The sequence below is a fragment of the Silurus aristotelis genome (genome assembly GCF_946808225.1).
Source record: "Silurus aristotelis genome assembly, chromosome: 12".
In the NCBI taxonomy this organism is placed as follows: domain Eukaryota; kingdom Metazoa; phylum Chordata; class Actinopteri; order Siluriformes; family Siluridae; genus Silurus; species Silurus aristotelis.
In genome coordinates, this window is record NC_139585.1 from 1,391,207 (window position 1) to 1,412,119 (window position 20,913).

A 20,913-nucleotide genomic window follows, 5' to 3' on the forward strand; every position below is an offset into this window, starting at 1 on the left:
CCTTAACCCTCCACTGCTGTTGTATGAATGAGATAAACAATATCCAGTAAATATAAAAGTAAATGTAGGAAGGAACCAGGAGAGGAACCAGACTCAAAATGGAATCATCTTGTCCCTCCGCAATTCCTGTGGTTGTTGTATTTAAAAGCGTATTAAACATTAAAAAAGTCTTGTTATTCACTGTAAATGGTATTAAACTGTCATTTTATTATTTATTTACAAAATATTTTATAGGCGATTCTCCACCTCCCCCTGAGTGAACTTCTGGGATGTTCCTCTGAACGCGTTAGGAGGAAATACAAATCCCAGTCACGCAACTTTGAAGTGAACGATGCTGTAGAAAGCGCAAATGTTCCACTTTTAATCCAACAAAACAGGATTAGAAATGAACAGAACGTCAGGAGGAGAGCGGATCTCCAGAGGAAACAGAACGAGCTTAAGAGAGTAAGTGCACAAAATCCTCACACACAAATCCTCACACACAAAATCCTCACACACCAAATCCTCACACACCAAATCCTCACACACAAATCCTCACACACAAATCCTCACACACAAAATCCTCACACAAAATCCTCACACACAAATCCTCACACACAAATCCTCACACACAAATCCTCACACACAAAATCCTCACACACAAATCCTCACACACAAATCCTCACACACAAAATCCTCACACAAAATCCTCACACACCAAATCCTCATACACAAATCCTCACACACAAATCCTCACACACAAAATCCTCACACAAAATCCTCACACACAAATCCTCACACACAAAATCCTCACACACAAAATCCTCACCTGTTACATGTGTTTTAATCATTTCAAATTCAGTTTACTTTAAACTACACACCTTTACCACACACACACACACACACACACACACACCTTCACCACACACACACACACACACACACACACACACACACACACACACACACACACCTTCACCACACACACACACACACACACACACACACACACACACACACACACACACACACACACACACCTGCACCTTCACCACACACACACACACACACACACACACACACACCTGCACCTTCACCACACACACACACACACACACACACACACACACACACACACACACACACACACACACACACCTGCACCTTCACCACACACACACACACACACACCTGCACGTTCACCACACACACACACACACACACACACACACACACACACACACACACACACACACACACACACACACCTTCACCACACACACACACACACACACACACACACACACACACACACACACACACACACACACACACACACACACACACACACAGACACACACACACACACACACACCTGCACCTTCACCACACACACACACACACCTGCACCTTCACTCTACAATTTTTAAAACAAAAGGATATCCAGACCCCCGGCTTACAGTCTGGAGCTCCTGCACCTGAGATGTGTGTTTATTTATTTGCACCTATTAGACAGTACAGGAGAATAATTACTGTGTTGACTTTGGTAGAAGCAGAAGATAATGGAGAAGGCCATGCAGAAGATCGCTCAGCGCTGCACTGCTGATGGAGGTTCACGAGCTCTGAGTGAGAAATGTGAAGCGACTCGACTGTACGAGATCAAAGTCGTAGCTGAGCGTTTTAGAACAACAATCTTCAACTGGGATGAAGAGGCGGTACTTCCTCTTAATGACCTTTTTCTTTATGTGGTAGTTTGTTAAAGATGATGCTGTTAATTTCTTATTGATTTTATATTTCACATATTAAATAGAAAGATTTAACAGATACACGATAAATATCAATCTTTTAAAATGCTGATTTTCTCAAATCTATCAGTTTTACTGCCTGAACTATTACCATGATTACAATAAGTATATATATATTCTCTCTCTCTCTCTCTCTCTCTCTCTCTCTCTCTCTCTCTCTCTCTCTCTCACTCTCTCTCTCTCACTATCTCTCTCTCTCTCTCTCTCTCTCTCTCTCTCTCTCTCTCTCTCTCTCTCTCCGTCTCTCTCCTCCCCTCACTCTCTCTCTCTCTTCCCCTCTCCCTCTCTCTCTCTCTCTCTCTCTCTCTCTCTCTCTCTCTCTCTCTCTCTCCCTCTCTTTTTCTCTCTCTCTCTCTCTCTCTCTCACTCTTCCTCTCTCTCTCTCTCTCTCTCTCTCTCTCACTCTTCCTCTCTCTCTCTCTCTCTCTCTCTCTCTCTCTCTCTCTCTCTCTCTTTCTCTCTCTCTCACTATCTCTCTCTCTCTCTCTCTCTCTCTCTCTCTCTCTCTCTCTCACTCACATTCTCTCTCTCTCTCTCTCTCTCTCTCTCTCTCTCTCTCTCTCTCTCTCTCTCTCTCTCTCTCTCTCACTCACATTCTCTCTCTCTCTCTCCCTCTCTCTCTCTCTCTCTCTCTCTCACTCACATTCTCTCTCTCTCTCTCTCTCTCTCTCTCTCTCTCTCTCTCTCTCTCTCTCTCTCTCTCTCTCTCACTCTTCCTCTCTCCCTCTCTCTCTTTCTCTTTTACTCACTCTCTCACTCCCTTTTTCTAACTATCCATAGATGCATCCCAGAATTATATCTTCTAGAACACAGATTTAATGATGTTTAGGAGCAAGTTACAACGAGTAAATATTATCTGGGGTTAAATGTATTATTTATTTATTTATTTATTTATTTATTTATTTATTTATTTATTTATTTATTTATTTATATTTATTTATTTATGTATTTATTTTTTTTTTTATTAATGAATGAATGAATTAATTTATGTATTTATTTATTTTTTTATATATTTTATACAAATATCTATATTTGATCAATAAAAAAATAATTATTCCTACACTTGTGTGGTTGTTATTTAATATCTACTGTAGAATCACATTCTGAAATAAAGACTTTAGAGAGTTTACAAGAAATAATGTTTTTATTTCTGTCAACTTTTTATATTTATGTGGTAAATATTATAACTGTAGTTTCAGTGAAAAATTCTTTGATGTTTCATTCATTCTTTTTGGATTTTTCATTGTGTGGTGGCAGCATTCTGAGAAGGTCAGTGTAGATCTACAGATACATATTTTCCTGTTCCTCCAGGAGGATCCTCAAACATTCCTAATTCAGTTGTGTATTATAACCTGTTCAGCAGATCCTCACTCTGACTCCGGGGATGCAGTTTCTCAGGGACCTTAAACGAGCAGTGTATAAACTAATGCCACCAAAACAAAACAAGTTAAACCCTCCCTCATTTATATTTTTATTTATCTATAAACAATAAAATAACTTAAGATGACCACAACAGTCAGGTGACAAAAACCCCAGATCCATCTATCACTATCCATCACATCATCTCCTTCAGCAGGGGTATGACCTCTCCTCTAACCTGACCTGAACAAGGAGAGAAACATGATGTTCACTCGTACTTTTGCTTTTAAATTTAAAATTTTGCATAACTTCATCACTGCATCACATTTTAGAAAAGTTGGGACGGGGCAACAAAAGCCTGTAGAAGTAAATGTTACTATGAAACAAAACAGTTGGAGAAACATTTTGAAATAATGAGGTGATAGGTAAAATCAGCAGATAATCAGCAGATCAGTAAGATGTTTGGGTATAAATAGTGTATGTTTGAGTGTCAGAGTCTTTAAAGTAAAAATAGTCAGAGCTTCACCAATCCACAGAACACTGCATCTACACTTTGGAATGTTCTTATCATCCTCAACATCAAAATGCAAAAACTTTAAATATCTCATCAGGTGCAGAACATAATATGATCAAAAGATTCTGAGTATCAGTTGAAATCCCTCACTGTGTCACAGCATTTAAAACGGTCATGATTCCGTAAAGGAAATCACTGCATGGGCGCATCATCACCTCCAGAAATCATTATCACAGTTTGCATGTCATCCACAAATGCAGGTTAAATCTCCATCATGCAAAGAAGAAGGTATGCGTGAACATGATCCCGAAACTCCACCATCCTCTCCGGGCCGAAGCTGTGGTCAGACTAATTAAAATTTGAAAACATTTTTGGAATCCATGAGCGGCGTGTCTTCTGATTAAAGATCCATCTGGTTTGTTATCAGCTTTTAGTTTAAAAGTCTGTATCTGTGATAGTGTGGGAGTTTGTAGAGGTTTTAGAGCAACATATGCTTCTATGTGGATCATGTCTTTTTTTAGGGAAGGTCTTGTATAATTGAGCTAAATCTGGGTGATGAATTGACCTGCCTGCAGTCCAGACATTTTGAATATACGCCGTGCATCATGGAACAAAAAATATGACAAAGAAGACCCAGGACTCTTGAGCAGCTAGAATCAGACACAACTTTGACAACGTTCCTACCAGAAACATCCAGAAACTCGTCTCCTCAGTTACCAAACATATTCAAACTGTTGTTAAAAGTAGAGAAGATGTTACACAGGGGTTAACAAGGCCCTTTCCCAACTCTGAGACGTGTTGCAGACAAATTAAAAATGAGTTTTATTTGTTCTATTGTGAATAAAATAATTGGCGATGACATTTGAAATGATTAGTGTTTTTATTTATAATTTAAACAGCAGCTCAACTTTTTTAGAATCGGGGTTTTATAAATTAACTACTGATTAACACTTTTTAATGCTATTTATAGGTAGGTACGAGCATTACTGCTGTGCTTCTACATTTTTTAGGATCTTATAGATTATTACAAAAAATGACTATTGAAATTGAAATTGTATAAAATTATTGAAAAATGTATGATATTAATGTTAGTGTGGTGCTTCTATTCTGAGTTAATTTTGCCAAAGTGTTAAATAAAAACATAGGATTATGCTTGTTATCCTCTATGAGGATAGAAAGAAATGTTTGTCATGGATGAGGTGCAAATCAGGACCGATTGCCTGAGAGGCAGGAGCTCCAACAGTCTGCCACAAGGAGGCGTGTGAACCCAACTATAGAGAAAGGTTGGAAAAGAAAAAAGTCTTCTGGAGAAAAAAGCAGACCAAAGCAAAAAACAAACTTAAAAACAATGAATAAAGCATAGAACTGACACAGAGGGAAACTTAAAGACACACAGGGATGATGAGACCCAGGTGGAACAATAGAAACTAATGAGAGACACAGGGACACAATGGCGACATCTGGTGGAAAACATAGGGAATCACAAGGAAAGAAAAAACAAAGGACAGAAACAGGAACTCACTGAATCCTCACACTGTTGATCCAGCAGCACTAAGAGCTCTTCTGTAAATTTAGGAGGCTCTACTTCCATCCTGTTTAAAATATTATAAATGTATGTTTTAATATCCGAGTAGCCTGTTTTAAGGTGTGCATGTAGTCAATATACCATGGTGCAAATTATTAGATCTTTTTTAAGAGGAGCTACATTATCTAGAGTGTAGTGGAATATTGATTCTAGACATGATCATTATATCATGGTGGTAATCTTTTTTATGAGGGGAGTCAGTTTAGATCTCTTGTCTGCTTCATGGCCTTGGCTTTGAAACATTTTAGGTCTAAGTTGGGTTTGGGCTTTAATTTGAAGTTCATGCAGACCTCTAAATGCTTATATGAGGTTAAAGATGAAGACTCAAACACTTTTACGATAAAAGTGTATACTTCATAATAAACTGATGAACTATGAGCCCTTAAATACTCTGTGTTACAGGACAGTTGTATTTGTCTGCTTCTACATACATACATACACATATATATTTAAGGTTCTGATTTTTATAATCTTTTTATAAAAAAAAAAAAAAAAAAAGTAATACACTGGACAGGTTGTGTATAAAAAACAACCAAAAGAAAAAACAAGCAGTGAAAATACAAATGTTGATGAATTTGTTACTATCACGTATTATGTGAAGATTCACAGACTATGAGAAAAAGCTGAAGAAAAATGCCATCAAAGGTTTTCAGGATCATTTATTTAACAGCGTTTAACTCCTATTCTACTGTTCTGCTTTACCCTCAAGGTGGTATCAAAAAGTTTGAAACTAGTTTTGTAGCACACCACCAGATGGCAGCACAAGGCTGCATGCACAGTCACATGGAGCACCGAACTTCTAGAACATGTCCCAGAAGAGCCCTGGGAGCACTGATTTGCTGTGCAAGAGGACTATTTTGAAAGTGATGTTGTGGAACCGTAGATAAATAAAGTACTGTCTTGTAAACAGAGTGAGTCTTGAAACTTTTGATTCCACCTCATAAACCTGCCCATTTTACAATCTTTCACAAAGAAATTCATTTTAAACCAAAGACAGCTGACAACAAAGTCTGCACATTTCTGATTTGATGGATGGCAACCTCACAAAACATCCAGAGGCAGGATTTGAACTTGGATGACTTTATGAGAGTAAAAGATTGTTTCACTTAGACACAGAAGAGGTTGTGAACCCATATGAATGGAAAAAATCAAACAGGTGAAAGTTAGAAATATATAAATAATAAAGAAAAAACATTTTCTGAAGGAAGTTTATGGAAATAAGATGAAAGTCAACATTACACCTTAATTTGTACTGTTTAGTATATTTCTGTCATTTTTATCTCTAAATCCTCTGTTAAAGTATGGACTAAGTAATGAAAATATGAATAAACATGTCTATAAAATGTAACTACACTTTCAAGATTTACAAAATCATCATTGCGGTTGATGGGGTTGAGCTCACTAACAAGGTTTACAGTATAAAATAAAATCCAAACTTCATGAATGAGATTCACTGCTTTATCTCTGGTTGGCTGCAAATTTGGTTTATTAATTACAGACTATCACTGTTGTGATCTGTTAGTTTATGGAGATGTTTTATTGCCATATATAAATTATGCCAATCATCTAGTGTTTTAACATTCTAGCATGTTAAGGGTAACGACCTCAACATCTTCTACTGCAGGTTTGAGAACAATATCTTCACACCTCTCATCCACCCCAGCTGGAGATGGCAAAAGTAGAAGTCCAGATCCTGATGTTTTAAAAGATTCTGGTAAAAGTTGAAGTTCTGACTGCACTTTTTTACTCAAGTAAAGAAGTTTGGGCTCCGACATGTTCTTCAGTAAACTAGTGATTATTACTACCTGTTTTAGTGTCACGCTGGAAACTGAATCACACATTATATTAATATATTCATGTAAAATAATTTTAGATGTTGCTACCTAATGAATGTATCCAGGCTGAAGATCCACCATCTAGAACACAAGCAGAGAAAAGATGAAGGTGATCAGGAATGTGTCTGTTCTCACTCATGTTTACTTTGTTTTTGTCGATGTGAGAATCTCATTACAGAACACGGAAATAAAAGGGGAATTTAATCAAAAGTAGGAGGTTCAGAAAGGTAAGTTAGGGGAATTTGTGTGTGCATGCTTTCACTTTCACTCTGGTTTAGTCTTTAATCCCAGAGCTGATATTATTGAAAACAGAACATCCCTAGTAGCCAGAAAAAAAAATGAACTAACAGCAGCAACAACAAACCCAGAAGTATGTTGAAGGACTTCTAGTTTCAGGTCTGGTGTAATTAATGCTTTCACCAGAAAATTAAAAAGCAGGAAGCAGAGTTTTAAAAAATTTCCACAAACATCCTGATGAGTAATACAATGAAAGTGAAATTCTGTTTTGTAGCTATAAAAATATTGATATTTGGTATTTGATATTTGATTGTTTTTGGACAAAGAAGCAATATAAAGAATTAATGTAATTTTTTTTATTTAAAAATTTGTTGATTTAAAATGTGAATTTTTCCACTTCTGATGAATGACTGATACATCATATTAACATCATTTTATTAATACTAATTGTTTTATATTAGTAAAAAGTATTTTATAGTGCATGCAGGCTTTTAATTATAAATATATCAATACTATTTACAGGCCAATGTGTGTCACGCCTACCAGATAGTACACAGGAATAGGATTCCAGATGAGCAGATTGTAGTGATGATGTATGATGATATCGCTTATAATAAGAAGTGAGTATTATGTGAGAATTAAGTTTAACATGACATACTTTTAATACTGCAGTGCCAAACATCCCATTTACCTGCCCCTATGTACTGTATATGCAATGTTTGTCTATGTCAGGGTCAAACTCAACTGCACAGGGGCCAAAACTCAAAGCACACTTAAGGTCACTGGCCGAACAGAATAAACATTTATTGAACACAATAAAACAATGTTTTTTTAAACATAAATATGTTATATAATATATTTCTCTTCACCACTGTGAGGCGCTGTTTCACAATAACTGTAAAATGTAATTCTGGTGTATTCAGCTGATACAACAGAATGTCATACATGAAAAGTACCAGTATCAGGCCATGCATTTTACACCAAGGCCTTCAGTGGTGTCCTGCTTGAATCAATCCACCATCATTATGACACCACAATAAAACCATAATATTCTAGATTTGTTATAGATAGTTTGTGAGATTTAATTAGTGAGCACTCTGACCATCCAATTAAAGGAGAAAAAAACAGACATTATTGTATGCCTGCTAGAGGACCTCCTGAGCAACACATGATCTGACAGTTGAAATTTGATTGGAGAGTAACTCAAACGTAAACAGACACTCGGTTGCTTCTGGGTTTTCTTCTTTTAAAATGGATGCGGTGGGCAATCACATCCATTTCCTCATGGCTGTCAAATCAGAACATGGAACCAGTGGTGGCTGGTGCTCTAATAAACACTAAAATAGAGTTCTGCTTTTAACCCAACATAGAAATATCAGCCCTCTTTCCTCTTCCAATAGTTGTGTGTCTCATGTTCATGCTTTCCTGACCAGTTCTGCTAGTTTCGAGTAAAGAGAGACTGTGGGAATAAGACTTGTTGCATGACTTGACTTTGAACAACATTTTCAGTCCATTTTTATTCCAGTCTATTTAATCTCATAAAAAAACATGTTTTACCTCTGCAGGCAGAGAGAAAAGAATTTTTTAATTTTCATTACAGTTAATTATATATTTTTTTGCAGAAATCCTTTTCCTGGAAATATAAATCAACGTCCCAAATGGTCCTAATGTTTACCCTGGAGTTCTAAAGGACTACACTGGAGAGGTGAAGTGTTCCACCTGTAATACACGATAAACATGCTGGGTTTCTGTGAAGTGGAATGAATGGTTTTGAAATTGTCTGTTATCAGGAGGTATCAGCTAAAAACTTTCTGGCTGCACTGTGTGGAGATTCAACTGCTGGAAAAAAAGTAATACGAAGGTAGAAACTTTGGATTTATTCCCCAATTCTACATCGAGCCTTTCAGTCCAGATTCTATTCTAAGGTGTTCTTAAAGTTATTCAGTTATTTATTCCCCCATACCTGACTACTGAATTCTAAATCCTAATTGGTCCAACATTTATTTTCTATAATAACAGCTCGGATATGAGTGAGGCTGCATGTCAAATATTTAAATTAATGCACTCCTTCTAATATCTTATCATTTCTTTATTAAAAGCTTATTCTCCTGAAACATTTTGGTGGTCTCTCCATACTAAGAACATTTTGGGATAGAAAATAAAACAAATGCTGCTGAAGGAATGAGTGTTTAGAGCTGCTATAACAAAAGTGAGAACAGGAACTAATTCTTCCATAAATTCATATGACAATTTTGTGTTCTGTTTCAGTAATGAAAATGACACTATCTTCGTCTACATAACAGGCCATGAGAAACCATAAGAAGTTCTGTTTTCCTTATTCAAGTGTACGATGCATCTTCTACCCTTTTGTTATTTATCTCTCTGTGTACAGTGCAGTATACTGAAGTAATGGTAAAGTTGTCAAAACAATTACATTTGCTCTACACCTGCTAGATAAATAAAATGTGAGAAGGTTGCTAGATTCTTGAGTCCCATTAACTGTATAATACTGAGGTGACGAAACAATCATTTCTTCTCTGTTGCAGCTTCACGCAGAAGACCTCATTAAAACTGTGAAGGAAATGTAAAGGAAACGCAGATTTTCAAAGGTGGACTTTACATTTTTAAAAAAAAACTTTACTATTTTTAATAACTACAAGTGAGTTCTATTAACAATAAAAGTTACAAAAAAAACTATTTGATTTAGAAGAGCAGTTTCATGCTTTGAATCATGGCCAGATCAATGCTTTCTTCACCCTTTAACTTCTCCATCACTTTGGTAGAGAGTAATATTGGTTCTAGAACTGTTGTGGATCATATCTGAATTTTATTATGAAATCCAATCTCACATTTTTTTTTTTGCTGATGAGGTTTGCAGCTTGTGCTATAGTCTAAATATACAGCAGATTGTGACCCCTGACCCCTGACCCCTGCCCTGTTATAGGTTGTACAGAAGGTGATGTCACTGAACATTGCTTTTGTTTTCTGTAACAACAAATGAATTAGTGTTTATTACTGCTCCTTTTCTAATCATTTTTAAGTGGACTGTGGTGACAATCATGCATTAGAAAAGTGCATTAGTATACAGTATCTTACAAAAGTTAGTGCACCCCTCATATTTCAGTAACCATTTTAGAATAAACTTCTCAAGAGTCACTACTATAGAAATGAACATATATTTATTTTAGAGGAGTCAATGTGCAGGTTGTATACAGTACAGCTTTACTGTCCTCTAAAACAGTGGTCCCCAACCCCCGGGCCATGGCCGCACAGAAAGAACACATAACTTACATTATTTCTGTTTTATTTTTGATCTGATTCTGAACCATGTTTTATTGTGGAAAATTTCCAGATTTTTTCCTCCACATCTGTCTATCACTCACTCTTGATGCAGGTCACATGACTTACCTCCATCCACTACCTTCTTAAAGGAGCTCCGGTCACATGACTTACCTCCATCCACTACCTTCTTAAAGGAGCTCCGGTCACATGTCTTACCTTCATCCACTACCTTCTTAAAGGAGCTCCGGTCACACGTCTTACCTCCATCCACTACCTTCTTAAAGGAGCTCCGGTCACACGTCTTACCTCCATCCACTACCTTCTTAAAGGAGCTCCGGTCACATGACTTACCTCCATCCACTACCTTCTTAAAGGAGCTCCGGTCACATGACTTACCTCCATCCACTACCTTCTTAAAGGAGCTCCTGTCACACGACTTACCTCCATCCACTACCTTCTTAAAGGAGCTCCGGTCACATGACTTACCTCCATCCACTACCTTCTTAAAGGAGCTCCGGTCACATGTCTTACCTTCATCCACTACCTTCTTAAAGGAGCTCCGGTCACACGTCTTACCTCCATCCACTACCTTCTTAAAGGAGCTCCGGTCACACGTCTTACCTCCATCCACTACCTTCTTAAAGGAGCTCCGGTCACATGACTTACCTCCATCCACTACCTTCTTAAAGGAGCTCCGGTCACATGACTTACCTCCATCCACTACCTTCTTAAAGGAGCTCCGGTCACATGTCTTACCTTCATCCACTACCTTCTTAAAGGAGCTCCGGTCACACGTCTTACCTCCATCCACTACCTTCTTAAAGGAGCTCCGGTCACACGTCTTACCTCCATCCACTACCTTCTTAAAGGAGCTCCGGTCACATGACTTACCTCCATCCACTACCTTCTTAAAGGAGCTCCGGTCACATGTCTTACCTCCATCCACTACCTTCTTAAAGGAGCTCCGGTCACATGTCTTACCTCCATCCACTACCTTCTTAAAGGAGCTCCGGTCACACGTCTTACCTCCATCCACTACCTTCTTAAAGGAGCTCCGGTCACACGTCTTACCTCCATCCACTACCTTCTTAAAGGAGCTCCGGTCACATGTCTTACCTCCATCCACTACCTTCTTAAAGGAGCTCCGCTCACATGACTTACCTCCATCCACTACCTTCTTAAAGGAGCTCCGCTCACATGACTTACCTCCATCCACTACCTTCTTAAAGGAGCTCCGCTCACATGACTTACCTCCATCCACTACCTTCTTAAAGGAGCTCCGCTCACATGGCTTACCTCCATCCGCTACCTTCTTAAAGGAGCTCCGGTCACATGGCTTACCTCCATCCACTACCTTCTTAAAGGAGCTCCGCTCACATGACTTACCTCCATCCACTACCTTCTTAAAGGAGCTCCGGTCACATGTCTTACCTCCATCCACTACCTTCTTAAAGGAGCTCCGGTCACATGGCTTACCTCCATCCACTACCTTCTTAAAGGAGCTCCGCTCACATGACTTACCTCCATCCACTACCTTCTTAAAGGAGCTCCGGTCACACGTCTTACCTCCATCCGCTACCTTCTTAAAGGAGCTCCGGTCACACGACTTACCTCCATCCGCTACCTTCTTAAAGGAGCTCCGGTCACACGACTTACCTCCATCCACTACCTTCTTAAAGGAGCTCCGGTCACACGACTTACCTCCATCCACTACCTTCTTAAAGGAGCTCCGGTCACATGACTTACCTCCATCCACTACCTTCTTAAAGGAGCTCTGGCCGCTAACCCGTAATACATTACTGCTAAATTCAAACCCCCAGAGAGAAAAAATGAACAAAAAACAACACAGTGATTTACGTTTATTATTAGATTTAGAAAATACCAGTTTTTATGCTCGTATTGTTTTATATTGTTGTATTTATCCTCCACACATTAAAGACCGGTCCATGAAAATATTGTGACATTAAACCGGTCCGTGGAGCAAAAAAGGTTAGGGACCGCTGCTCTAAAAAAAAAACTCAACATACAGACATTATTGTCTAAATAACTGCCAACTAAAGTAAGTGCACCCTCAGTGATAACAGCTGTACGTGGTGTAAACATTCAAAGCCACATGTTCAATTCATCATGTTCATGTTCTTGTCTGCTTGGTCAGAATGATGTAAATTGTGTATCTTGTATTAGAGCAGTTACAATGTGGTGCTTTAAGTTGATTCTCTCATTGTGACCACTTGATGTTCTTCATGGACCTCATGGTGAAGAGTCTCTGAGGATTTGAGAATAAAAATCGTTGTTCTTTTGTGAGCTACTGTAGATTTGTGATTTGCAGCAGCACTACTGTCAGACCTGCTGTTCTGACCAACCCAGATTTCTCCTCATTCTATTCCCACCCCATTTCCCCAGTTCATGTATTGTTTAGATTGTTATTGAATCCTTTGCACAACTGGGTCACTGTTTGCAGATGGTCATTTATGTGGAAGCTTGTCATTCTGGATCAATGTTGGAGAAACTGTCAGAGGAGCGTAACGGTCAGTGTGATTTTGATTTTTTGATTGAAATCTCTTAGTTTGTACTCTCATGTATCTTTATCTTTTTGTTACAGTGTATGCAGTTGCTTCCTGCAAGCCAGATGAAGCTTCCTACGTTTGTTATTTCGACAAAGATAGAAATATCTATCTTTCTGATCACTTCTCTGCTCAGTTGCTCAACCATTTAGAGAATGTTAGTGTACTTTATTGTTATTTTTATTTCACATGGTTTTAAAGGTCACACTAAAAACTCACTGATTCAAAAGGAGCAAACGATTTTAGTTTTTTGGCCTCATATTACTGCACAGTAACAAAATTCAGTATGAAGGAAATGCAGCCTTCATCTTACTGCAGCTCATGGAACAAAAACGAGCGAGAGAGAGAGAGAGAGAGAGAGAGATAGTTAATATAAACAGCACAGGTAGGTCTCAGGTGTGTAACATTAACTGATTCCCGAACACTCCACTAAACCACACCCACACCTGCTACACCACACTTTGGTTTTCATATTTAAAACATTTTTGAAATCCAACCTTTTTCTTCTCTACTTTATAAAGGAGAATCTTCGCACAAGTTTATTTGGAGATCAGTTTTATTACCTGAAGAAAAATGTCAGTAAGAGTGAGAAGGACCAGACACCCTGTAACTATGGGGACATGGTAGGTGCAGTTAGAAATTAATGTAGTTTTTAAAAGTCGGCTTCATGACTGACAATTTATTAAATATGAAAAACAGGTAATTTGCACACAATGGAAAACTAACAAAAATAATCTCATGTATTTCGTACATTTTTTGAAGTAAAATATTAAGATGTCTTTTTTCTTATTCACATCCAGCGAATGCTCTGGTTAAAGCTGAGTGAGTTTCTTGGACGATCCCCTCCTTCTATCCTAGAGACCTATTCATCCCATTTACTTAAATATTTTGATGTGGAAGGCACTACAAACGCTCCCCTAAGAGTCCAAGAAAAGAGGAATAAAAATGAACAGGACCCAGAAAAAAGACAGACCCTGGAAAGAAAATATTATGAACAAGTGAGTAATCCTCTTCTTACTGAGTAATCCTCTTCTTACGGTCGATATCCCAGTGTTCTCAGGTGTTAATGTTTAACAATAAATAAAAAATGGAGAAAGGTAACCATGACTCTACATGACTCATTCTAAAGCTCTGAGCCTCAAGCAGCGATTTCAGATCAGTGTTTTTCAATGAAAAAACGTATAATGAATGTATTTGTTGAATGTGTGTAAACAGTACACAACAACATGCATAAAGAAATGCAGTAGTTAGACTATGATTGTAATAATGAGTCACAAACACATCCACTGCTGCTGATCCTGGTTTATTAGAAAAGATGAGGGTCCAGTGAACAACATGCTGTAAAGCATTTTTACTCCAAACTAACAATAGTGTTGAAATTTAGATGTTTATTCCTTTGTTTACGTCACTGAACTTTGGTTGGTGTATTTGTATATTTTTCCGAATAGCTTTCACATAAAAAGACACCATCCTGGTGGTTAAAAAAACAAATATGGCTGGTAGAATATAGTGTACATATGTACATATACAAATGAGACAAAAAAGTCTCATTTGAGTGTGTTTTGATCCCAAACACACTGCTTTTGCTGTGGCATTATATCTGCAGAGAAAAACAGCTGAACAAACATTGATAGTCATGAACTGACCCACAGAGAATCCACACCTGAATATCCGAGTGGAAGTTTGGGGTCACCTGGAATGAGAAAGACATAAAAGATGACCTAAATCTAAAAAATTTATCTGGGAAGTGCTGAAAGAAACCTGTAATTCCAGAGGATTACTTCAGAAAACTTCATGGCAGTCTCCCCAAAAAGTTCAAGATGTGTTTAGTTTAAAGAGGAAGATGGTCACAATAAATACTGGGTTTTACCTGAAGCTTTAACTTTCTGTTTCTATCATAATAAAGTGACCAAAAATATATCAAGCAAAAACAATAAAAAAAAGAAAAAATGTAAGAAATAAAGCTGGTGGTATAAAGCTGCATTAATGTCAGAGCTGCTGTTATAGAGAATTAATCAAGATTTTCTGATGAATCACAATCCAGAACTCAGCAGCAGTCTGATGTAAAGGAGTTTATTTGATTCTGATTTTTACTCTGAGGCTTTCTAATTACGTTGCAGTTGTTGAAGCACAAGACATCTTCACAGACCACCAGAGGTGTACTCTAAAGAACCCTAACCCCTATACTGACATGGAAATGTTTTTTAAATTTGAACCTGGAAAACACATCCCTAAAACCTGAGCCAAAGCTGAGGCTGGTGTAGGACGAGCTGGAGCAGCGTGGAGCATCTTCTCAGCTGAATCTAACAGTCCAAATGCTTCTGCTTCTGGAGTTACACTGGACAGCACAATGTATCACTTTTGTTAGTGAGCTTAAATGAAAAGTTAAGTAAACTGGATTCAGTTTCTTTGGATAAAGCGCTTGATCACATTTCTCTCAGAATATATGGAAATACACAACTGTTTATTTGCAAATTTTAGTTTCAGTAAAAAAAATGAAATTTTGATTCATTTGTTCTGTTAAATACATCACAATGATTTTTGGTTCACCATTAGAATAAAATAAATGAAAGAATGTGATTGTAAAGTTGTATTTTATTTGAATTAAAAAAAAAACCCAAAAAAAACATGAGACACAAACCAAAACAAAGCACTTGTATCATAGCATGAGATCTCTGATATGTTGATAGAAACAAACAAATAACAGATGAAAATACAAATAAAGGGGAAAATGACTGGAGATGAAATACAGAACAAGTGAAACTCAATACCGCTCAACCTCCAAGCCACACTTACACAGATTCACCATCACCTGCAGGTGAGAACCAGTAATAACAAACTGTAAAGAGAAAGAGAGAGAGATAGAGAGAGAGAGAGAGAGAGAGAGAGAGAGAGAGAGAGAGAGAGAGAGAGAGAGAGAGAGAGAGAGAGAGAGAAAGAAAGAAAGAGAGAGTCCTAAAAGTAAAAATCCTTAAAGCAAAACAGGCAGAGGAGGTGATAAACACACAACTATTCAATACATGAGCTTGCAAAGTGAGAAAGTGTAGTCTCAGTGTTTCTATACCACGTTATAATGTTGCTGGTGAGAATGCTCTGTATTCTATCTGTACACATGGAGGAAGGGATGGCGTCAAAGTCAGGCCTTCAGGAGAAGAAAGGTTGGAAAAATCTGTGATGTAAGGATTTCTGCGTCTCTACCTAATGAGCTGAACACCTTCTTTGCTCGGTTTGAGAACAACACCTTCCCTGCAGTGAAACTCCCAACAGACAGTAACAACGGTGCTCTATCCATTTCCTTGCATGATCTGCTTAGATCATTCAGGAAAGACAACCTAAAAATAGCACCTGGTCAAGATGGCATTCATGCTCTTGTCCTCAAAGCATGTGCCAATCTTCAATCTCTCCCTTAAGCTGTCTGTTATCCCCACATGCTTCACGAAGACCATCATTGTCCCTGTCGCTAAAAGGTCTACCATCCACTGCCTGAATGACTACCGCCATGTGGCTCTAACCTCCACTGTCATGAAGTGCTTTGAGAATCTTGTAAAAAACGACATCTGTTCCTCCTTGCCACCATGGACCCTTTCTAATTCACATACAGGAAAAACTATTTCACAGAGGACACAGCGTTGTTAATCGATTGCAGCTCTGCCTTCAACACCATCGTCCCAGCAAAACTCTTTTAAAAGGTGAAAGAAATAGGACTGCACTTTCAATTGTGTAACTGGATTTCGGACTTTCTGATGAACAGACCCCAAGTGGTCAGAATTTGGAATAATTACTCCTCCACTTTAAATCTGAGAACTGGTGCTCCACAGGGCTGTGTCCTAAGTCCCCCCCTGTACTCCCTGTTCACACACTACTGTGTTGCCCAGCACAGTTCCAACATCATCTTTGAGTTTGTAGATGACACCTTGGGCCTCATAATTGATGGAGATGAGACAGCCTACAGTGATGAGGTGAGAGCGCTATCACAATGGTGCAGTGATAGCAACCCCTGCCTCAACATCAGCAAAACCAAAGAAATTACAGTTTAATTTAGAAGGTTACAGGTTTACACATCAACAGAACTATTGTAGAAAGATTCAAGAACATCAAGTTTCTTGGTGCCCACCTCGCTGATGTCCTGGTCTGTGCACAACACGTCAGTCATTAAATCAGCTCATCAGTGACTGTACTTTCTGCGCAGTCTCAAGAAGTCCCCCCCTCCCCCAACTACTACAGATGCATTATCGAGAGCATCCTAACTGGATACCTGAGCGTCTGGTATCGCAGCTTCACATTACTAGATCTCAAGGCCAAAAAGAGAAGTAAGAACAGCAGAACTCATTATTGGAAATAAACTCCCAGCCTTGCAGGTCATTTCCCACATACGGTCTCTGGGGAAGGATAAGAATATCCCAGCTGATCCCCTTCACCCAGCACACAGCCTGTTCAAGAAACTGCCATCACACAGATGCTACCAGAGTTTTTACTCCAGAATCAACAGGCTGAAGAATAGTTTTTAGAATCATCAACAAACTGTAATACAGTCTCACTGCAAACCACAACTGCCAACTGACTCTGTTATACATTTCATACATATTTGCATTGTTTAACACACTGGGACTGCAGAATTCTTCATTCTCAGGACTCTAAATACCATTGCACTCAGTTCTATTGCACCTTCATGCACACTATGTATATTTGAGTATTTTTTGCAGACCAAAAATATACATTCTCCTTGTTATCATATACTCAAATCATATACAGCATCTCAGCCTTAGAAATGAGTTTATTAGAGGGACAGCCCATGTGGGATGTTTTGGTGACAAGGTGAGGGAGGTGAGATTGAGATGTTTTGAACATGTGCAGAGGAAGGACATGAGTTATTTTGGTAGAAGAATGCTGAGGATGGAGCCACCAGGAAGGAGGAAAAGAGGAAGCCAAGGAGGAGGTTTATGGATTTGGTGAGGGAAGACATGCAGGTAGTTGGTGTGAAAGAGGCAGATGTAGAGGACAGGGGGGGTATGGAGACGGATGATCCGCTGTGGCGCCCCCTAATGGGAGCAGCCAAAAGAAGAAGAAGAAGAAGAAGATATACAGGTGCATCTCAATAAATTAGAATATCATTTAAAAGTTAATTTATTTCAGTAATTCCATACAAAAAGTGAAACTGGTATATTATATAGATTCATCACACACAGACTGAAATATTTCAAGTGTTTATTTCTTTTAATTTTGATGAGTTTGGCTCACATATAACAAAAACCTACTAATTCACACTATCAAAAAATTAGAAAACTTCATAAGACCAATCGAAAAAACAATTTGAGTGAATTGTTGGCCTTCTGGAAAGTATGTTTATTTACTGTATCTGTAGTCAATACTTGGTAGGGGCTCCTTTTGCTTTAATTACTGCCTCAACTGGCCGCATGGAGGTGATCAGTCTGTGGCACTGTTGAGGTGGTGTGGAAGCCCAGGTTTCTTTGACAGTAGCCTTCAGCTCATTTGCATTTTTTTGTCTGTTGTTTCTCATTTTCCTCTTAATAATACCCCAAATATTTTTTATGGGGTTTAGATCTGGTGAGTTTGCTCCAGTCAGCACACCAACACAATGGTCATTTAACCAACTTTTGGTACTTCTGAAAAATGAAATCACCATCTCCATAAAGCTGGTCAGCAGAGGGAAGCATGAGGTGCTCTAAAACTTCCTGCTAGACGGCTGTGCTGACCTTGGACCTGATAAAACACAGTGGACCAACACTAGCAGATGACGTCAAGTCAAGTTTATTTCTATTGCGCTTTTCACAACAGACATTGTCTCAAAGCAGCTTTACAGAAAACAACAGTGAAGGTGAATGGTGTGTGTTTGTCCCTGATGAGCAGCCGTGGTGACAGTGGCAAGGAAAAACTCCCTTAGATGTTATGAGGAAGAAACCTTGAGAGGAACCAGACTCAAAAGGGAAACCCATCACCTCTAACCACCACTGACTGTGCAAACTTTACACTGGACCCAGATGAGGATGGGTTCCCTTTTGAGTCTGGTTCCTCTCAAGGTTTCTTCCTTATGCCATCTCGGGGAGTTTTTTCTTCACCTCAGTCGCCAACGGATCGCTCATCAGGGACAAAGTTACTCATAAAGAACATCTTCACTTTTAATCACCATATTATCTGTGTAAAGCTGCTCTGAGACAATGTTCATTGTTAAAAGTTCAATACAAATAAACATGAATAGAATTGAATTGAACGAGTCAGTTGAAGCCCATGGAGACATCTGTATGTGGAGGCTCTTGAAGTACTGACTCCAGCTGCAGTCCACTCTTTGTGAATCTCCACAAATGTATTAATGAGCTTCGTTTCGCCTTCCTCTACCACATTTTTTTAATGATCATCTTCTGGAGAAATGTCGAGTCAGCAGTCTTTCCCCATGATTGTGTAGACTGAACCAGACTGAGACACCATTTAAAGACTCAGGAAACCTGAGCAGGTGTTTGGAGTTAATGATCTGATTAGAGTGAGACATCACGAGTCTCCAATATTCAACTTTCTCACAATATTCTCATTTTTTGTTACTGAATTTTGGGTTTTTATCAGCTGTGAGTCAAAATCATCAAAATGAAAAGAAATAAACACTTGAAATACATCAGTGTGTGTGATGAATCTATATAATACACAAGTTTCACTTTCTGTATTGAATTACTGAAATAAATCAACTTTTTAATAAAATTCTACTTTATTGAGATGCACCTGTATATACACACAGACACTTCTGCACAGACTTGTACATAATTCTAACTCTCTTATGCCTAATTTTTACATTTATCTCCTTTAAGTTTTTTTTCTCCTCTTTTTAATATTTAACTTTGCTGTCGTTGCCTGGAGCCTCACTTGAAGGAAGGAAGGAAGGAAGGAAGGAAGGAAGGAAGGAAGATAGATAGATAGATAGATAGATAGATAGATAGATAGATAGATAGATAGATAGATAGATAGATAGATAGATAGATAGATAGATAGAGACAAAAAAGTATTTATTCAGCCACCAATTGTGCAGGTTCTCAAACTTAAAGATGAGAGAGGCCTGTAGTTTTCATCATCGTTACACTTAAACTCTGAGAGACAAAATTGAAAAAATAATCCAGACAATCACACTGTCTGATTATTAAAGAATTTATTTGCAAATTACAGTAAAAATAAATATTTGGTCAATAACAAAAGTTCATCTCAATACTTTGTTATATTCCGTTTGTTGGCAATGACAGAGATCAAATGTTTTCTGTGAGTCTCCACCACAAGGTTTTTACACACTGTTGCTGGTAGTTTGGTCCATTCCTCCATGCAGATCTCCTCTAGAGCAGTGATGTTTCGGAGCTGTCGCTGGGCAACACGGATTCTCAACTCCCACCAAAGATGTTCTATGGGGTTGAGATCTGGAGACTTTCTAGGCCACTTCAGGACCTTGAGATTAGTTAACATTTGTGTGTTTGTGTGTGTTTTTGTATTTTTGTGGGTTTATTATTTTTTTTTTACTTTTTACAGAATTTTGCCAAATGGTATCAGGTTTATTAATTAAATTAATTCAATAAATAAATAAATAGATAAATTAATGACAAAAAAAGATAAATAGATATAAATTAAATTAGACATGACATGTGTGTGTGTGTGTGTGTGTGTGTGTGTGTGTGTGTGTGTGTGTGTGTGTGTGTGTGTGTGAGAGAGATCATTTAGTTCAGTTCTGGTGCAAAGTGCAATTCTTACCCCTATTACAAAACAT

The 20,913-nt window shown here is 38.2% G+C and overlaps 1 protein-coding gene and 1 long non-coding RNA gene across 3 annotated transcripts in view; one reads left to right on the forward strand and one right to left on the reverse strand.

Moving 5' to 3' along the window:
- LOC310735010 (uncharacterized protein) overlaps positions 1-20,913 on the reverse strand; it is a 43,947-nt gene that overhangs the window by 18,400 nt on the left and 4,634 nt on the right. The window lies entirely within an intron of this gene.
- Positions 8,935-14,256, forward strand: LOC310735050. 2 transcript variants are annotated; one of them, XR_014536207.1, is made up of 7 exons: positions 8,935-9,019; positions 9,105-9,175; positions 9,583-9,923; positions 13,058-13,124; positions 13,199-13,317; positions 13,682-13,783; positions 13,961-14,256. It is a non-coding gene; the product is annotated as an uncharacterized lncRNA (long non-coding RNA). The 2 variants fall into 2 exon arrangements; XR_014536206.1 differs by having other exon boundaries at positions 9,105-9,923.